The sequence below is a fragment of the Cupressus sempervirens genome, chromosome 1, assembly GCF_028749045.1.
Source record: "Cupressus sempervirens isolate cs-2001-9-10 chromosome 1, ASM2874904v1, whole genome shotgun sequence".
NCBI lineage: Eukaryota > Viridiplantae > Streptophyta > Pinopsida > Cupressales > Cupressaceae > Cupressus > Cupressus sempervirens.
The window spans coordinates 106,045,525-106,067,566 of NC_143118.1; positions in this window are offsets into that span (position 1 = coordinate 106,045,525).

Below are 22,042 nucleotides of genomic sequence, written 5' to 3' on the forward strand. Positions count from 1 at the left end.
AAATTTACCATGCTATTTTGAGAACCAAAGCCATCAACCATACCCTTATAATGTCAAATTGAGAGCTCACAAAGCTACCAATTTGCCATTACCCATCTCCATTGAAGCAGCTTTTGAGCATCTTGAGCATACATCCACAGTAAAAGGACACATCTACAGAATCAAGAAAGCATGGAGTGCTTTTTCTTGTGATGTTTGCACTTCTTGTTTTCTTCCTTTGTCTAAGCATATATGTGAATTTAGTTTTTCGTTTGTGAATGTTTACTTTATTTGTTAATGTTCTTTGCATACTAATTCTTTTATCTACATTTTGACACGCCCAGTGGGACCCCACTATGGGTCATTTAATCATCTATTTTTATCTATATGTCATTTTTCTAACCATCTAATATTTGTTTTTGTTTGAGTGTGTTGTGAGGGTGTTTTTCTTGTTTTTGCAGGTTAAAGAACACACTCAGGAAGAAGAAATACCATCTAAAAAAAAAAAAATCGCGTTTTTCAACTTTTTTGGTGCGGTTTTGGTCTGCAACCTGTTCTGTCTGTGAAAATCCATATCTGCACAAATCGACGTCTGTGAAAATCCGCATCTGCACGAATCGATGTTTGCGAAAATCCGCGTCTGCGCAAATTGACGTCTGCGAAAATCCGTGTCTGCAGGAACCACTAACCATGTTTCTTGCAGGTTTTCATGTTGCTAAAAAATGAACTTGAATGTTTAACCATTTGTCTTTGAATGCATGTTGCTAAAAAAATGAACTTGAATGGTTAAACACATTTTCCATTGAATGAATGTTGCTCAAAACACACTCTTGAATGTCATGGATTAAAATCAACTTTCTTTGGAATTCATGCTTAAAACAACAAATCCAATCTTGAATGCCAAGGATCAATTAACCATTGGAATATCAAACACTTCATTTGGAGCTTCTAAAATTGAACAAAACAAATCTCTTTTCCACATGCAATCTATGTAAAGTTTGATTTTTGGACATTTAAGAAACTTTATTAAGTTAAAATACAAATTTAAAAAAATCAATTTGAGTAGTTCCTTGGACTCACCTCTTTTCTAATCACCCATCAAATATTAACCATTGGTTGCAATCTCAGCACCATTTATGGGGATGGGTCTACTTGAAAAAGGTGTTAAATGTTCCACAATCTAACTCACTCACTTGGTCTTTGACCGATTCTTAAATGGCCAAAACTCTAGATTAAATCGATCACACTTCAAGTTTGGGCACTAAAATTGAACAAAAAATGACGTGGAGAGCCTCCGGGTGCGCGCTTGAAATTGAATCTCACACACTTTTGTTTTGGGCTTAAAACAAACTCACACTCAATCTTGAATGCCTTAAAGAAAATTAATCGATACTTGACGTGGAGGGCCTCCGGGCGCGCGAGTTTGCTTTTGTTGACCCTAACTCTTCTTATTGTTTGCATTCTTCGATCGATTTACTTTTGTTGGCACTTCAAGTTGGAATTGAACATTGTCTCTTAAACATGAGTGCTTGCAAAGTCTAGATTAGCACACATAAGAGTCAGTTGGTAAAAGAACAAGCATGTTTTTTAGCCCAAGGTCATCCAAGTCTTCTCTCCCCTTGTCGTCTTTCGAGGCCATCTTGGGTACATAATATTAGGATCCAAAACCTTGTTTCTTTTTAGGAGGCCTGCTTGGGGATTTCATCACCCCTTGGATGACCTCAACTCCAGCGTTCCGGCGGAGTATAAGAATCGGGAGGTGAATCGAAAGACACCTCTCTTGGGATCAAGATTTTGTCATTCGGGCTAAGCCTCAAGGAACGTTATACCCTCAGAAGTGAAAGAGGAGAAGTGGGTTACCGCTCCTCTCGACTGTGTGACATCCTTTTGGTCTCATCTACGGATTTGGGCCTCACGTACCTTTTGTATATCGAGGACTCCCTAGCTAAACCAATTGTCAGCCTTGCAGAAAACCATCTAGGATGTTAATGTGTTTGGAGTGACTGATCGAAACATTTGTAGAACATACACACTCCTTGGCACAAGTATCACATTCTGAGAACCACAAACTTCTATCTGGGTGTTCCTATCTATTGCTTGTTTTTATTTTACTTGTTGAATGAATGTTTGCCAAACTTGGTCAATCCTAGCTTAGGGCACACTTAGCGTAGTCACTGCCTATTTTTGAAGTTGAACAAGTTGAAGCAAAACAACTGAGATTTTTCCCAAAGCCAAGCAAATTCAGAAATTTATGTCAGAACAACCCAAACCCAAACAGAAGTTTCACAAGGTCAAACTCAAGCCATCTCTAGCATATCAAGAACTTTCAGCCAAGAGAAAAGAAATAACACCAATCCCACGAATTGCCAAACTCCACAAAGCAGAGGACAAAGCTACCGATGAAGCACTTCAAGAGGCCTGGTTAGAGTGCACCATCAAATTTAGCCAACATCTAGGAGTTAATCCTGCTTATGCCTTACCAACTAGGCATGATTTATATGATTAGACACCCTTGTTTCTCCACATCTTCTTGGATAAGCTTCACTTTAGAGTCATCTTTGTAGAAAAGCCAGCCATCTTAGGTTATCCCCTTAAGCATTATTAGCTCATCCATCTCATTTAGAATCATACCATCTAGCTAGTAATCGAAAATCTGCACATCTAAGCTTTCAAAATTGTTGTCACCTTGCTAAAAGTTTTCCATTCCTAAAATCTTTCAAATCCACCAATCTCACCAAGGTTATCCCTTTGACAGAGCTTTGTCTAGGGTAATCTAGCTTTGTCACTTGTTATCCCTCATCACCTTGAGCTAAAGGTTGCGATCCACAAGTGGTCAATCTCATGTTCTTCCTAAAGGATCATCAGTCTATCCTTAAGTTGACACAATCACCACCAAGCTTGCACATGGGAAAGTAGACCTTTTGCACTTTGGCAACATATCTTTGAAGTTAGAATCCCCAACCCAATCCTCCTTAGGTTTTGTCATATAGCTTTGCCTCAACCTAGGAAATCATTTGCATAGAAAAGCCTTCCCCCTTTTGCATCCATCAGCATTATTGCATCTCATCCCTAGGAGAATTTTTCATGCCACCCGTCACTCACCTAGCCAAGAAGAAAGAAACAATGGAGCCCTATCATTTGGATTGAATAGCCTCACCCCCCTTGAGCACTCAGCCATCCTTCAGCCCAGAGCAAGCTATGCCATCACCTACTGACATTGAAGCTTTCATGAACCAACCAGGAAATGAAGTATTGGTAAACGTCATTATAGAAAAAAACAAAGAGACAATCATGGCTAATTTTTGAAGGGACAATATAAGAACCTTTGACTTTGGAAGACCCCCTCCATTATCAGAACCATCTCACCCATTGTTTGGGTAGCTGCCACCACCCATAGGCTCTTATGATCCAAATTATCCTCAATATATTCCAAAAGAAGAGCCTCCAGCCAATCCATATGACCCAACAGACCCAAACATACCATTGTCCACCCAAGTTGAAATCTCCATGCCGCAAGCCAACCCAACCACCACCACTCCATCCTTGGTTCATACCTCTCCGCTTCAAACCCCCTTTACTCAAAACACCTCACCATTCACCCCCTTAACTATTGCTATTGCTCCCCAACCCAGCCATCCAAATCCACCCATCTCCCAAATCAGTGCTAGCATCTTTGGCCAACCTCAGCAATATACAACAGGGATGCCACCCATGGGGCCAAGTAACCAACCTTTCATTGCCCCCAGCTTGTTCACCACAGCCCAAAGCACAATCTCATCATTTCCATTAGGTCTTGGGAGCTCAATACCACCAGCCACAAATCCACAAGCTACTACCTTCACTCCACAAAGCTATCAAATCCCACAAGCTACTGCCAATCTTCTACCAAGCTCCCAAGTGACCCCAGCTCCCGCCACCACTCTACCAAGCTTCCAAATCCAGCCACAAAGCTATCAAACCCCATCAGTTCCATTCCCAAGCTTTCAATTCCCACCACCTCCACCAACTAATCCATTACCTCCAATTACCAACTACTTTTCAATGCCAATTCTAGGAGGTAATCCACCGCCCCAGCCAACCACCAATTATTTGCAGATACCATCCCAAATGGGGGCATAACCCACATATATTGGTCAAACCCCACAAGCCCTCCAATCCTTTCCCCAAGCCTCACAACCATCTTATACCTTACCTCCACAAAGCAATCCATTTATCCCACAGCCAACTTATGTTCCTCAATCCCAACCTCAAATCCCATTTCAACAGCAAGCCTCACAGCACATGCAGCAATATGCGCCACCTCCCCCTCAACAACCCATCATCCACCATGCAGCTTCCCAAACAATGTACGATCCCTATCAGCAAATCCCTCACAGCCATCCATATTCAGTGGCCCCATCTAGCACATACCTACCTCAAGGCACTCCTACATTGGGGGCACCCCAACCATCACCTATCAATTCAGAGTGGGAGCAAATGAGGACAGCTCTGAAAGCCATCCAAGAAGGGAATGATCCAAAGACATTCAAGTTTGAGAATGTGTGTCCTTACCCATTTGACAGAGCCATTACCACGACACCATTTCCCTAACACTTTGAGGTACCTAAATTTGACAAATTTAGAGGAAAAGGAGACCCTATCACACATATCAAAGAATTTTACATGCATTGCCAGGACGTGGCATACAATGATGTCTTCCTCTTGCACCTTTTTCCCAAAAGCTTGGCTGGACCAGCTCTTGAATGGTTTTATAGAATCCCCTATGGCACAATTAAAAACTTTTCTGAATTATCTGAGGCATTTGTAGCCCAATATGCCCATCTTGTTGAAACAGAGCTATCAATAGTTGATCTTGTCCACACCAAGCAAAAAGGTGGAGAAAGCCTTGCCGAATACCTACAAAGATGGAAAACCCTTACCACTCGCATATCCTACACCTTTCCAGAATGTCATGTGGTGAAAATGTTTATTGATAATGCACATCCCAGCTTAGCTCACCACATGACCATGAACTGTTTGCATACCTATAAGGCTATCAAAGAGAAAGGAATGATCCTTGAGCAAGGACTCATCAAAGATGGTGTGGTAAAAATTTACAAAGAGGCAAACCAAAATCAATCACATTCCAATGACAAGTCTAGGTATTGGAACAAAAACAAGCATGTTGCAACAGATGGGGTTACTGACACCAGACATGTGAATATCATTGGTCCTTCTCAAAACCAGTCTAACCCACCATATCAAACAAACAACCAACAAGCTACCAATTACCAACAACGAAATAAACAAAGCTATCAAAACCACAATACAAGACCCAACTTTCAAGGGTCTAACAATCAAGCTAATGCCATCAATGTAGCTACAGGGCAAAACCCCAGATTCCAACCTGCACCTAGAAACTATACACCCCTTGGTGAGCCATTGGATGTTATTTTTGAGAAATTGGCTAAGGAAAACCTCATCAAATTTCTTCCTACCCAGCAAATTGATCCAAGCCATTCCAAAGCTGCATGGTACAAGGACAATGAGTATTGCAAGTTCCATAGGGTAAACGGTCACACCACCCGCAGATGCATGAAACTGAAAGACTATGTACAAGACCTCATTGATCAGAAGGAAATCACTGTTGGTGCCCAAACCTCTCCCAATGCAGGCTTACAGATTTATCAAAATGCTTTTCCTCCACACAACAACCAAAATCCTGGAAAAGCACCTATCCAAAACAACACCAACAACCGCCAGCCAAACCAACAGTATGGGAAGAACAATGACCACACTTCATCCTATATAGACTATGGTAGCCTTATAGGTTGTATATCTGAGAAAGAGCCTTCTGTCAATGTTATCAATATCTGAGGACCAGACAATGAGTGTGCAGTCACCACTCGAAGAGCGCGATTTAACATCATAGGCCCACCAGTTTCATCAACACCATCAACTCCATCAAAAAGCCGGTACAATATCTTGGAACACCTTGGGAACATGCCAGCCCAAATATCCATTTTAGACCTTCTCCACACTAGTCCTGTGTACAAAGACATCCTTGAAAGTGCTCTCATAGAATCCCGTGTCCCTTCTAATATCAATGCTACTGATTTTTGTAATCTTGTTGGACACCTTTCATCCTCATGTGCCCTATCTTTCAAACCCACCAACATACCCATGGTTGAGCCAGATTACACCCTTTCGCTTCGCATAGCCATCATGGTATCTAATTTTGCTGTGAAAAGAGTAATGATAGATAATGGATCAGCCTTGAACATTTGCACCCTAAAATTTATAAAACAAGATGGGTATACTGAGGCAGATATGATCAGTGAGGTTATCACCATCAAAGCTTATGACAACTTGGAAAGGACCATAGAAGGGACTATTTTGCTACCAATCAAGGTTGGGCCAGTCATCCAAGAGACAGTTTTCCATGTTGTTGATCTAAACCTACCATTTAACATCCTCCTCAGTTGCCCATGGATTCATGCTATGAAGGTTGTTCCATCCACCTACCATCAGTGCATCAAATTTCCGCATCAGGGCACTGAGGTAACCATCCACGCTGATCCAGAACCCTTTGCTTACTGCAATGCGGTTGAAGCTTCATATACAAACCATTTCCCTGGAATAGACATCGACACAGCCATCTCCAGCTCATCCCACACTTGTAATGACGCAAAAACCATCCTTGCCTCCACCCTATCTACTGTAAAGATCAACAACAAAGGTTGTGGAGAATATAGTCTATCAGATGCATTTGTTGTCAGAGCAATCCCACTTGATCCACATACCCATGGATGGCCAACATATCACAAAGCTAAGGAGATTCCACCTCCTCGATACAAACAGTTTGGCCCAACCACCTTTGTGTCCTCAAAAACCCCTCTTCATGAGGAGCTCACTCCAGATATCAACAATTGGCTACATAAGGATGCACCTCCAAGAAATCAAGCACGCCTTGATCACTTCAGCTAGAAGTATCCCCAACAACATAAGCTCATCACTAAAAAATGGAACTATCAAGGAGGTGGACTAGGACCAGAAGAAAGGGGCATGCAATGTCCCATCGAAGCACATAATTGGGAAATAAAGTTAGGTCTTGGCTTTGGCATACCCACAACTGGGGGCACCAACGAGAACGGTCACGTTTTTTTGAACATCCACCGAGACCTTGTTGAAATCAAAGACATTCCTGAGGAAGTTGAAAAGAGAGCCTACGACGATATCCCAGACCAAATCTTCCTAGGAGACTCTATTCTCCGAGAACTATCCATCCATCTCATTGACCTACCACTTGCTCATCCACAACTCATAGATTGGGACCAACCAAGTGTCATACATATTGATGAGTTCGCATTAGAGGAAGCGCTTCTAAGATTCATGGGAGCTGAAACTCCTCATAAGAAGACAAAGCTAGATTCTGCCTACATCTACAAGCTAGATCCCAAGGGGTATTTTGGAGAAAATCCCCAACCTAGTTTCGATACACCCAAAACTGGAACTAAGGTAAATCTGGGACTAGCTAAGGCAGCGAAGAGAACCCCTCAGCAAGAAAACCCAGAGCCACAAGTAGAACATGAGGATTTAGTATTGCCTCCTCAAGATAATCGACCAGAGGTGTCTTCTATTCTAATAGAGGATACTAGAGAAGTCAACATTGGTTCTTTAGAGATCCCTAGAATTGTTCACATTGCTACATCCCTATCACAAGACCAAGCTGACCTCCTCTTTGAGGTTTTATGAGAGAACATTGGCTGATTTGCATAGTCATATCAGGACATGCCACGACTTGATCCAAAGCTTGTAGTTCATCATCTTGCAGTTGATCCAAAGATCAAGCTCGTCAGACAAAAGCTTAGAAAAATGCACCCCAAGGTGGCATTACTAGTCAAAGCTGAACTAGAAAGAATGTTAGCTGCTAAGGTTATCCAACCTATTGAATACTCAGAATGGATACCCAACATGGTCCCTGTCACTAAGCCTTCTTGTGACATCAGAATCTGCACTGATTTTAGAGATCTTAACAAAGCTTGTCCAAAGGATGATTTTCCCTTGCCCAACATAGATATGATTGTAGATCTTGTAGTTGGACATGAAATTTTGTCCCTTATGGATGGATTTTCTGGGTATAATCTGATCAAGATTGTAGAAGAGGACCAGCATAAGACAGCATTCACTACCCCTTGGGGAACCTTTTGCTACACCATGATGCCTTTTGGCCTAAAGAATGCTGGGGCTACCTATCAAGGAGCTATGACAGCCATTTTCCATGATCTTATCCATAGAATTTTGGAGGATTATGTGGATGATATCCTAGTCAAATCTCACACCTTCATGGATCATCTTGCTAACCTGGAGAAAGTCTTTGATAGGTTGGCCCAATATCATCTCATGCTAAATCCCAAGAAGTGTGTCTTTGGGGTCACATCTTGCAAGCTTCTAGGCTTCATAGTTTCTAAATGAGGTATAGAGATCGACCCCAAAAAGGTCAAGGCTATCTTAAACATGCCTCCTCCCCAGACACTGCGACAGCTTCGCTCTCTTCAGGGAAAACTTCAATCTATCCGGCGCTTCATCTCCCAACTTGCAGATAAGTGTACACCATTTTCACACTTGCTAAAGAAGAATGAGAACTTCAAGTGGGATCTTTTATGTCAGCGTAGCTTCGATCAGCTCAAGCAGTACCTCACCAATCCCCCTATCTTGGTTCCACCAGTTCCTGGTCGTCCCTTGATCTTGTATATATCAGCAACACCTACTGCTCTAGGGGCACTTCTAGCACAACATGATGATTATAGTAGAGAGAGAGCCATCTACTATATCAGTAGAACCCTAGTTGGTTATGAACTCAATTACACTCCTATGGAAAAAGCTTGTTTGGCAGTTGTTTTATCAACTCAAAAGCTTCGCCACTACATGCTAAGTCATACCATCCAACTAGTCTCCAAGTTTGACCCTCTCAAGTATATGCTCTCCAGAACAGCACTTACAGGCCGTTTGGCCAAATGGGTTATGCTACTAAGTGAGTTTGACATCCAGTATGTGGACAGAAAGGCAATCAAAGGGCAAGCTATAGTAGATCACCTAGCTGATGCACCTCTAGTAGATGCATATCCTTTGCTCATAGAATTTCCAGATGAGCATATCTTCCTAATTGAAGAACAGCGCCCATGGAAGCTTTATTTTGATGGATCATACACCTCTCATGGATCAGGAGCAGGAATATTATTAGTTACACCTCAAGGAGATTACATTCCAAAAGCCTTCAAGCTACAATTCCCTAGCACCAACAATAAAGCAGAATATGAAGCTCTTGTAGCAGGATTAAAGATAGCTACAGAATGGAATATCACTGAGTTACAAGTCTTTGGTGATTCCTAACTCATCATCAAACAAGTCTTAAATGAATATCAAACCAAAGATGAAAAGCTATTACCCTACAAAGAGCTAGTTGATCAGCTGACCCGGCATTTTACAAAACTTGAGTTTACACAAGTGCCTCGAATGCAGAACAAGGCAGTAGATGCCATGGCCACTATCAGCTCGCTCTTGGAAATTCCCCAAGAAGCTACGCAGTATGAGTTTTTAATTGAGCAGCTCCTCACACCTGCCTATGCGAATGAGGATTCAAACCGTGTTTGTATCTTGGTTGGTCCCCAATCCCCTTGGTACCATGAAATTCATGCTTACCTTAACGATGGTATCATATCCCCTCACCTCACACATACCCAACACCAAAACCTCATCTAAAAATCATCCCACTATGTTATCATAGCCAATACCCTATATCGTCGGGGTTATCACGATACTCTCTCTCGATGTTTAGATGAAAATGAGGCCACGATGGCATTAAAAGAAGTACATTCTGGACTTTGCGGTGCCCACACGAGTGGTATTGTCCTAGCATGACAAATCCTTAGAGCAGGCTACTATTGGCCTACCATTGAAGAAGACTCTTGTGACTTTGTTAGAAAGTGTCTCCCATGTCAGCAGCATGCAAATCTTGTGCACACTCCAGCACAGGATCTACAGCCTATTGCACCACCTTGGCCTTTTGCTTGTTGGGGCCTTGATCTAGTTGGAACTATCACACCTCTCTCATCTAATGGACATAAATGGATAATAACAGCTATAGACTATTTCACTAAGTGGGTGGAAGCAGTCCCCCTAGTCTCAGCTATAGGAGTTCAAGTCTCCAAGTTCATCTTGTACCACATTGTTTGCCACTTCGGCATCCCATCGACCATCTTCACTGACCACAGAGGTAACTTTAAAAATCTCAACATGGAAGAATTATGCACTTCCCTCCACATCCATCACCGCTTTTCTAGCCCATATTTCTCACAAGGTAATGGCCAGGCAGAGGCAACTAATAAAACCCTCCTCAAAATCCTAAAGAAAGTTGTTAATGATTCTGGCCGTGATTAGCACCTTCAAATAAATCCTGCTCTATGGGCCTATCGAACTTCCTTTTGTACATCCACAGGCACAACTCCATAATCCCTAGTCTATGGTGCTGAAGCAGTATTACCTATAGAAGTTGAACTTCCCTCACTACGCATATCTTTGCGAGGGAAAATCTCAGATGAAGAATACAGAGTAGCTCGACTCACCCAGCTAGATCTCTTAGACGAGAAGAGACAACAATCCTATGACCATCTCACAGTCTATCAAACTCGTCTCAAAAGGAATTTCAACAAGAAGGTGTTCCCACGACACTTTCAGCCAGGTGACATGATCCTCAAAGAAAATATGAAAGTCCAAGCAGATCGAGAAAAGAAAGGCAAGTTTGAACCTACATGGCTTGGTCCCTATGTGGTTACTGCCTCCTTTGGCTCCGGAGCCTATCAATTATCTACACCAGAAGGAGAACTCTTGAATGATCCCACTAACATCATTCATCTCAATAAGTTCTATGCTTGAAGATCCTTGGTATACCCAGCTTTTGAAAAAATACAAAAAAAATAGTAAAGAGAAATAAGCGTCCAATGGTGAAAACTTGGCAATTCAAGCACCTTGGATAGGTACCTTGGTGAAAACTTGGTAATTCAGGCACCTTGTGTGCTAAAGACTAATCCATTATCTATCACTATCATATCCCTCATCCATCCACCCACCATCCCATAAAACACCTACTTGTTCCCTTGGTGTTCCAATAAAATATCCAAAATCTGATGGAGCTTGTCAATACCTCCTGTGCATCTTGTAAATCTTGTACCAAAGCTTGTATTATACCTTGTAAATCTTGTACCATAGCTTGTATATATTCGAATCTTGTCCAAAGCTTGTACCATATTCCAGCTTGTAAATAATTTTGTATCCTAGCCTGTATCCTATCACATGCACACACAGAATCCCATTTTTCTTAAGATTTTCCCAAAACATCTACCTATCCACCTATCAACTATTATAGACATCCCATCCTTCACAAACATTTCCATCTCATAAAAAAAAAAAAAAAACCAAAACATGAACAAACTTGTACATTTGTAACATATCTTGGTCTGTCAGCTTGTACATCCTCTTTAGCTTAGTATCATTGTATCTATCCGGATTTCGTGTTAGTTCATCCTTTGTCAACATCTTGCACACATCGCACACCTTGGTTAGATATTCCAATGCATCCTTTACCTAGATCTCCTATCACCAAAGTGTTATCCTTCTTAGTTCAGCTTGCCAGATGCATCACTCATCCTGATCCATCAGCTTAGGTGCTCTCTGATAGATTCTTACAGGATATAGCTTTCCTCATGTTTGATCTTGGTCCGTTAGTACCTCGTCCTACCCATCTCATTGGCAAATAGTTCTCTTTTGGATTTTCACTTTCTTTTGATTTGGGATCTCCCCTTTTGGGTCTTGAAATATCTTTTCCAAGCAATCTCCTTGTTCCCTCCTCAAGGTTGCCATGATCTTTCATATCATGGTATGCTACGAATGGGGCAATTAGAGTGTAAGGTCTTGATCAGGTCTTTTGCTTGTTTTCTTTTTCTACTTGTGGGTTACCTAGTGTTGTTTCCACACTGCTTCCTCTGGGATTCATGTGTGATACTAGGGCAATCCTTGTGTGTTTGTTTTGAGTCAGTTTGTCAGTCCTCTAGACGGTTGGTAAAAAGGCCTTGATGTTCTTGGTAACCCTGGCAATTAACCAACAGTCCTATAGCAAATCTAGTGCTCAACTACATGGTGGTACTTCTCTTTGAAGTATCCCCCTACTCAAAAAGCTTCAATGGATTCCCTTCATCTCCATTATCCCCCATCCATATCCTACAGTATCTCTTTGAATCACTCCTCACGCTTAGCTTTAGGGATCCACAATCCTAGTCTTAGGGATCCACCAATCAAATCAATCCACCAAGCCTCATCTTTCGAGATCCACAATCCTAGTCCTAGGGATCTCCGAAACCCATCTTCCGCCAATCTGACTCTTTGAAACCCTGTTGCATCAGCTTTATCATTCTATCATCCATCTCCCTAACATGGATTCCTTTTATAGCGCTCCGCTCCTCTATCTCCCCCCCCCCCCCCCCAATCCTGGAAAGTCTTAAGCTTGCTTTACTATTGTGCCTCTGATTTCCCTTTATCATTCTCCCGTAGTGAGATTTTGAGCTAATTCAGCCCCTTCTCTTTGCCAACCTGCGTCTTAGCTCGTCTCAATTTCTTTTACTTTTCAAGAAGTCGTCGAGCCTTATTTCTCTCCCCGCCGCCTTCTTGAGGGGACATCATCTAAGTCTACTCTCTCCTCTTCTTATTCAAGACTGGGGCAACCTTGTTGCTAAAAAATCTTCCTCGTGTCGTCTTCATTCGAACTTCTTTGAAATAGTGTTGTCTCAACACTATGTCAAAGAGGGGAAAAATGTAGACACCTCAATTTGATTACACTTCTTTGGTAATCTAATTTAGCCATCTCTAAAGGCATCATTAATTAAATTCTTATTTAATTAATCATTTTCCATCCCTAGTTGATTAATTTAATCAATCATCTATAGTCCTAATTGATAAATCAAATAATCTATTATTTATCAATTAAATCCTTTTCTCCTATCTAATTCCAAAAATCCCCATTTATTAAATAAATCTATTTGATAAATGAAATCCTCAAATTCAAAAACCCCTAACCTATCTCTAATCCTCCATTTAGCCTAATCCACCCCATCCACCCATACTAACCAAGCTTAGCCACTAACTCACCCATCCTCATTAATGCCATCCACTTGCACATCTCTAACATCCCTAAGCTAATCCTAAACCCAAGCCTAATCCACCCCCTAATGTTATCACATTCCTTAAAAAAGTTTAAGACTTTCCTAATCCAAACTAAAGTCTCCCCTCAGAAAACCCAACCACTAAGTCATGAGTGCTCTTACAAAACATAAAGACTCTTACAAGCCCACTCATGACTCTTACACCCATCTTCCACACTCTTCCCTCTTCCACACTCATTCCTCTTACATCCCTCTTACATACTCAACCCCACTCATCATGCCTTTAACCAACCCTTTACCCTACCCTCTCACACTCATCCTCCTTGTGACAAGTGTCACCTTCCCATTGGTGCTAAACAAGCACAATCCATGTGCTCTCCTTTGAGTGCATCCTAGCCCTCCTTAAGCCTTCATCCATCCTTGCATCTAAGCCCTCCATCCCTCTACCCCTTAGCCTATAAATTGAATCCCATCCCAAGCCATTTCATCATCAATCTTTGAGCTAAAGTTACCATGCTATTTTGAGAACCAAAGCCATCAACCATACCCTTATAATGCCAAATTGAGAGCTCACAAAGCTACCAATTTGCCATTACCCATCTCCATTGAAGCAGCTTTTGAGCATCTTGAGCATACATCCATAGCAAAAGGACACATCTACAGAATCAAGAAAGCATGGAGTGCTTTTTCTTGTGAGGTTTGCACTTCTTGTTTTCTTCCTTTGTCTAAGCATATATGTGAATTTAGTTTTTGGTTTGTGAATGTTTACTTTATTCGTTAATGTTCTTTGCATACTAATTCTTGTTCTACAAGAAGGACCAACAATATTCACATGTCTGGTGTCAGTGACGCCATCTGTTGCAACATGCTTGTTTTTGTTCCAATACCTAGACTTGTCATGGGAATGTGATTGATTTTGGTTGGCTTCCTTGTAAATCTTGACCACACCATCTTTAATGAGTCCTTGCTCAAGGATCATTCCTTTCTCTTTGATATCTTTGTAGGTCTGCAAACAGTTCATGGTCATGTGGTGAGCCAAGCTAGGATGGGCATTATCAATAAACATTTTTACCACATGGCATTCTGGCAAGGTGCAGGATATGCGGGTGGTAAGGGTTTGCCATCTTTGTAGGTATTCGGCAAGGCTTTCTCCACCTTTTTGCTTGGTGTGGACAAGATCAACTATTGATAGCTCTATTTCAACAAGATGGGCATATTGGGCTACAAATGCCTCAGATAATTCAGAAAAGTTTTTAATTGTTCCATAGGGGATTCTATAAAACCATTCAAGAGCTGGTCCAACCAAGCTTTTGGGAAAAAGGTGCAAGAGGAAGACATCATTGTATGCTACGTCCTGGCAGTGCATGTAAAATTCTTTGATATGTGTGACAGGGTCTCCTTTTCCTCTGAATTTGTCAAATTTGAGTACCTCAAAGTGTTCGAGAAATGGTGTCATGGTAATGGCTCTGTCAAATGGGTAAGGACACACATTCTCAAACTTGAATGTCTTCGGATCATTCCCTTCTTGGATGGCTTTCAGAGCTATCTTCATTTGCTCCCATTCTGAATTGATAGGTGATGGCTGGGGTGCCCCCAATGTAGGAGTTCCTTGAGGTAGGTATGTGCTAGATGGGGCCACTAAATATGGATGGCTATGAGGGATTTGCTAATAGGGATTGTACATTGTTTGGGTAGCTGCATGGTGGATGACAGGTTACTGAGGGGGAGGTGGCACATATTTTTGCATGTGTTGCGAGGCTTACTATTGATATGGGATTTGAGGTTGGGATTGAGGAACATAAGCTGGCTATGGGATAAATGGATTGCTTTGTGGAGGTAAGGTATAAGATGGTTGAGAGGCTTGCGGAAAGGATCGGGGGGCTTGTGGAGTTTGACCAATATATGTGGGTTGTGCCCCCATTTGGGATGGTATCTGCAAATAATTGGTGGTTGGCTAGGGTGGTGGATTACCTCCTAGAAGTGGCATTGAAAAGTAGTTGGTAATTGGAGGTAATGGATTAGTTGGTGATAGAGGTGGTGGGAATTGAAAGCTTGGAAATGGAATTGATGGGGTTTGATAGCTTTGTGGTTGGATTTGGAAGCTTGGTAGAGTGGTGATAGGGGCTGGGGTCACTTGGGAGCTTGGTAGAAAATTGGTAGTAGCTTGTAGATTTGTGGCTAATGGTATTGAGCTCCGAATACCTAATGGAAATGATGGGATTTTGCTTTGGGCTATAGTGAACAAGCTGGGGGTGATGAAAGGTTGATTACTTGGCCCCATGGGTTGTATCCCTGTTGTATATTGCTGAGATTGGCCAAAGATGCTAGCACTGATTTGGGAGATGGGTGGATTTGGAAGGCTAGGTTGGGGAGTAGCAGCAACAATAGTGAAGGGGGTGAACGGTGAGTTGTTTTGGGTAAAGGGGGTTTGGAGCAGAGATCTATGAACCAAGGATGGAGTGGTGGTGGCTGGGTTGGCTTGTGGCATGGAGATTTCAACTTGGGTGGATGATGGTATGTTTGGGTCTGTTGGATCATATGGATTGGCTGGAGGCTCTTCTTTTGGCATATATTGAGGATAATTTGGATCATAAGAGCCTATGGGTGGTGGTAGCTGCCCAAACAATGGGTGAGATGGATTTGATAATGGAGGGGGTCTTCCAAAGTCAAAAGTTCCTACATTTTCCCTTCAAAAATTAGCCATGATTGTCTCTTTGTTCTTGTCTATAATGGCATTTACCAATACTGCATTTGTTGGTTGGTTCATGAAAGCTTCAATGTCAGTACATGATGACATAGCTTTCTCTGGGCTAAAGGATGGCTGAGTGCTCAAGGGGGGTGAGGCTGTTCGATCCAAATGATAGGGCCCCATTGTTTCTTTCTTCTTGGCTAAGCGAGTGACGGGTGGCATGAAAAATGCTCCTAGGGATTAGATGCAATAATGCTGATGGATGCAAAAGGGGGAAGGCTTCTCTATGCAAATGATTTCCTAGGTTAAGGAAAAGCTATATGAAAAAACCTAAGGAGGATTGGGTTGGAGATTCTAACTTCAAAGATATGTTGCCAAAGGATGAAAGGTCTGCTTTCCTATGTGCAAGCTTGGTGGTGATTGTGTCAACTTAAGGAGAGATTGATGATCCTTTAGGAAGAACATGAGATTGACCACTTGTGGATCCCAACCTTTAGCTCAAGGTGATGAGGGATAATAAGTGACAAAGCTGGATTACCCTAGACAAAGCTCTATCAAAGGGATAACCTTGGTGAGATTGATGGATTTGGAAGATTTTAGGAGTGGCAAAATTTTGGCCAAAGTGACAACAATTTTGAAGGCTTGGATGTGAGGTTTTGACTGCTGGCTAGATGGTTTGATTCTAAATGAGATGGATGAGCTAATAATGCTTAAGGGGATAAGCTAAGATGGCTGGCTTTTCTACAAAGATGACTCTAAAGTGAAGCTTATCCAAGAAGATGTGGAGAAACAAGGGTGTCTAATCATAGTAATCATGCCTATTTGGTAAGGAATAAGCAGGATTAACTCTTGGATGTTGTCTAAATTTGATGGTGCACTCTAACCAGGCCTCTTGAAGTGCTTCGTCGGTAGCTTTGTCCTCTGCTTTGTGGAGTTTGGCAATTCGTGAGCTTGGTGTTATTTCTTTTCTCTTGGCTGAAAGTTCTTGGTATCCTAGAGATGGCTTGAGTTTGACCTTGTGAAACTTCTGTTTGGGTTTGGGTTGTTTCGACATAAATTCTTGAATTTGTTTGGCTTTGGGAAAAATCTTAGTTGTTTTGCTTCAACTTGTTCAACTTCCAAAATAGGCAGTGACTACGCTAAGTGTGCCCTAAGCTAGGATTGACCAAGTTTGGTAAACATTCATTCAACAAGTAAAATAAAAACAAGCAATAGATAGGAACACCCAGATAGAAGTTTGTGGTTCTCAGAATGTGATACTTGCGCCAAGGAGTGTGTATGTTCTACAAATGTTTTGATCAGTCACTCCAAACACAGTAACATCCTAGATGGTTTTCTGCAAGGCTGACAATTGGTTTAGCTATGGAGTCCTCGATATACGCAAGGTACGTAAGGCCCAAATCCGTAGATGAGACCAAAAGGATGTCACACAGCCAAGAGGAGCGGTAACCCACTTCTCCTCTTTCACTTCTCAAGGGTATAAAGTTCCTTGAGGCTTAGCCCAAATGAAAAAATCTTGATCCCAAGAGAGGTGTCTTTCGATTCACCTCCCGATTCTTATACTCCTCCAGAACGCTGGAGTTGAGGTCGTCCAAGGGGTGATGAAATCCCCAAGTAGGCCTCCTAAAAAGAAACAAGGTTTTGGATCTTAATCTTATGCACCCACGATGGCCTCGAAAGACGACAAGGGGAGAGAAGACTTGGATGACCTTGGGCTAAAAAACACGCTTGTTCTTTTACCAACTGACTCTTATGTGTGCTAATCTAGACTTTGCAAGCACTCATGTTTAAGAGACAATGTTTAATTCCAACTTGAAGTGCCAACAAAAGTAAATCGATTGAAGAATGCAAACAATAAGAAGTGTTAGGGTCAAAAAAAGAAAACTCGCGCGCCCAGAGGCCCTCCACATCAAGTATCGATTAATTTTCTTTAAGGCATTCAAGATTGAGTGTGAGTTTGTTTTAAGCCCAAAACAAAAGTGTGTGAGATTCAATTTCAAGCGCGCGTCCAGAGGCTCTCCACGTTAGTTGTTGTTCAATTTTAGTGCCCAAACTTGAAGTGTGATCGATTTAATATAGAGTTTTGATCATTTAAGAATTTTGATAAAGTTAAAGCAAACATTCGAAGACCAAGTGAGTGAGTTAGATTGTGGAACATTTAACACCTTTTTGAAGTAGACCCATCCCCATAAATGGCACTGAGATTGCAACCAATGGTTAATATTTGATGGGTGATTAGAAAAGAGGTGAGTCCAAGGAACTACTCAAATTGATTTTTGAAAATTTGTATTTTAACTTAACAAGGTTTTTAAAATGTCCAAAAATCAAACTTTACCTAGATTGCATGTGGAAAAGAGATTTGTTTTGTTCAATTTTTAGAAGCTCCAAATGAAGTGTTTGATAGTGCAATGGTTAATTGATCCTTAAAATTCAAGATTGGATTTTTTGTTTTAATCATGCATTCAAAGAAAATTTGATTTTAATCCATGGCATTCAAGAGTAATTTTAGCAACATGCATTCAAAGACAAGTGGTTAAACATTCAAGTGTTTTCTTTTGAGCATTCAAGATTGAGATTTTGTGTGTTGTTTTAAGAACTTTGAAGTGCTTTGTTTTAACCTTAGATCATTCAAGATTGTTTTGGACTCAAAAGTGAAAATGACTCTTTGGACTTTGGTTTTCATTCAAGATTTTGTGTTCTAGTTTGCATATTTTAAGCCCAAAAATGATATTCCTAGATTGTTTTGATGCATGAAAAACCTAAGAAACATTCAAAATTTTGCAATAATACATTTGTTTGGAACAAATAACAAAGCTTTTAGGACAATTTTTGGCAACCATTTAGGACTCTTAGTTTTCATGAGATTTTTTAAAAGAACTTTAGTGTGCACTTAGTGTTGATTTTGAACCTTTTGAAATGGAAACTTGAAGTTCTTTTTAAATTCCCAAAAATGAAGTGTTCCTAATTTTGCATGAATGCATCTAAAACCTTGATGTTTCAAGGATGCAAATGATTAGATTAGTTTAGTTTCACTTGTTAAAAGATTTTTTCTTTTTTGCAAATTTTTAATTTTTCAATGGATTTGAGTATGATTTGGGGGTTCATTTTAAGCACTAAAAAGAAGTGTGTATGATTTTGCTTCCTTAAAAAAAATGGCCAAGAGCTCCCACAAGAAGAAGAAGAAGAAGTAGATGGAATAAGAAGAATATAGACAAGAAGAGGAAGAAGAATTTCAAGTTCTTTGTCCACCTATAAGCTTGAAAAATCTGCAAACACTATGAGATAGATTATGAGTTCCTTTGTCTTCTTCATGCTCATGTGGACCTACAAAACCAATTTATACAATCCTACCAATCACAAAAACAAGTAAAATTAGCCAAAATCAGAAAATGACATACAAAACTTGACTAAAAAAGCTAATGAAGATGACCCATGCGGGGTCCCACCGGGCGTGCCAAAATGTATATGAGCAATGTTAGTATGCTAATAGAAACCAAATTTAAATAAAGCTTCTACAAACTAAAAAAAATTCATAAACTTCAAGATAGACTAAGATGAGCTCTCAATTGAGAATATGAGCCATTAATGGACTCTCTCAATAAAAAGCTCTCTTGTTGAGTAGCTTTATCTAAATGGATAGGATGTATGCTCAATATGCTTCCAAAGGCTTCAATGGATGATTGTGGATTTTTGGTGTGGATAGATGGCTTTAGTATGGATTTGGCTCTCAAAATAGCATTATAACTTTACTCATGGATTGTGTTATTTTGCAAAGGGGAAGGATCCAATTTATAGGCAAGAGGCTTAAGGGATTGAGGGCTAAGATGCAAGGATGAGAAAAAGCTCATGGAGGGCTCAGATTGCATGAGAGGAGAGCACATGGATTGTGCTTTCTTATAGCCAATCAAGGAGTGACACATGTCACATGGTGAGACGATGGAAGAAAGGGGAAGGATGAGTCAACAAAGGAGGCTCAAGGGATAAAATCTTCATAAAGACCCTCATAATGACTTGTAAGAGCAATAAACGGGCTTGTAAGAGTCATTTATGACTTAGTGGACTTCATAAAGTTTTATGGTTGAGATATTTTGAGGGTGATGAGAGCAATTTCAACTTGGACTTGATTAGGAAGGTTTTAAGCTTGTTTAGGCTTGTGCAAATGATTAGAAGATGGATTAGGATGGTTTAGGATTAGCTTAGGGATAGACAAGTGGATGGCATTTAATGAGGGTGGGTGAAGGAGGAGATATTTGTTAACTTTGGCTTGCGTTAGTAATTCTTAACCCATGTTTAGGGAATGTGACAAGGTTAGGAGGGGATTAGGATTAGGTTTAAAGACATCTTCTAGAAGAGTCTAGACTTTGGATGAGGATAAAGACTTTCTAGAATAGTCTAGAATTTCCTAAGATGAGGATGAAGACTTTCTAGAAGAGTCTAGAACTTCTTAGGATGAGGATAAATTAGATTTTTAGGAACTAAATAAAGTTTTATTTATTTCAAGGGTTTGGGTTGAGGAGATATTTATTAAAACTTTTTTAATAAACATGAGGATTAATATTTAATCTTAATTAAATATTTTGAGTTGGGATTAGGGGTAGCAAATGATGGGATTAGCCTTTAATCAAAATTAAAGAAGGATTAGAAGATTTTGGAAGAGGTTAGTGGTCTTAAGGAAATTGGCCAAGTTTTGGGCAAAAAATAAATTTTTTATTTATTTTAAGATTTTTGGTCAATTTATTAATTAAATAATTAATAAATAAGGAAATAATGTTTAAATAAGATTTAAACATTTTTGGGAGGGATTCTTTAATTAAATATTTTTAATTAAGATAAAGGGATTTAATGGCATAAAAATTAATTAATTAATAAATAATGATGTCATCAGGTATTTTTTCAAAAAATAAAAATACTTTATTTTTTAAAGGATTTTTAGGTGTCTACAATTATAAATAAAGATACCTAACACACCAAAGATTGATGATAATATTTTTCTTAAATTTTCATTGAATAATTATTTTTTATTAATATAAAGGTCAATTTTAAAACCTCTCTTGTATGGACACAATAATTTGATCAAAATTTCACTATTTTCAAAAATTGTTTTTTTAAAACTTCAAAAGAATTACATGTAGATTGATGACATATAAATTAATCTAAGAAAAATCATAAAATAAAAAAGTTATTAAAGTTTTAGTAAATCTCAATATTTTACATTTAGGTACCACCTTTGATTAAAAATATTGCAAAAATAGTAAATAAAATCATAACACTATAAAATTTATATTTCTAATATCAGGACAGTGAGAGCTCTAATGAGTTTTTGTTTCGTAAAAAAATTTATTGGGAAGACCCTCTAAAAATTATGGCAAGGCATGAATTTGTCAGTTCAATGCCTTAGCCAAATTTTGAGAGGTCAAGGCATGGGCTTGGTCTCACCAAGCCTATCCTAAACCAAATTTGAGGTAGGAAAAAAGAATCATGCCCCATGTTGTAAGAAATGGGCACCTATTATTTGAAATTCAAAAAATGGGTACCCATTTTGAAAAATTAAATTGGCATTTAAAATGCATTTAAAACCCCCCCCCCCCCCCCAAAAAAAATTTGAAGTTTTTAGAAACAAGTACACGTTTCTAAAAAAATCAATTTTTTCTTTTTTGAAAAATGGGCACCCAATTTTTAAAAAATTGGGTGCTCATTTTTAAAATTTAGGATCAAGTACTCGATTCTAATACTAGTGCCCATCTTTTAAAAATGGGTACCCATTTCTAAAAGAGTTGGATCTCAATCTATGGACTTCCTAGAAATTGAGACCCAACTTCTTGCTTCTACCTTGGTAGTATGTTTGTTGTTAGAGAATTGCCTAAGATTGTAAAGCCTATTAACACAATTTGCAAGGAGTGTGTTTTGGCAAAGCATAATAGAACTTCTTTTCCTTGCAAAAAGTTTACTACTACATCAAAATTGGAGATTGTACACACAAATCTTAGTGGTTTTACAAAGGCTAAAGGATTTTATGGTCAAAGGAATTTTATGATTCTAGTTTATGGCTTTTCTAGAATGATGTGGGTTGCATTTCTTAAAGAGAAATTTGAGACATTTGATAAGCTTAAGATATTCAAGAATAGAGTTGAGAATGAATCCAGTATGAAGATTAAATGTTTAAGATCAAATAGAGGAGGAT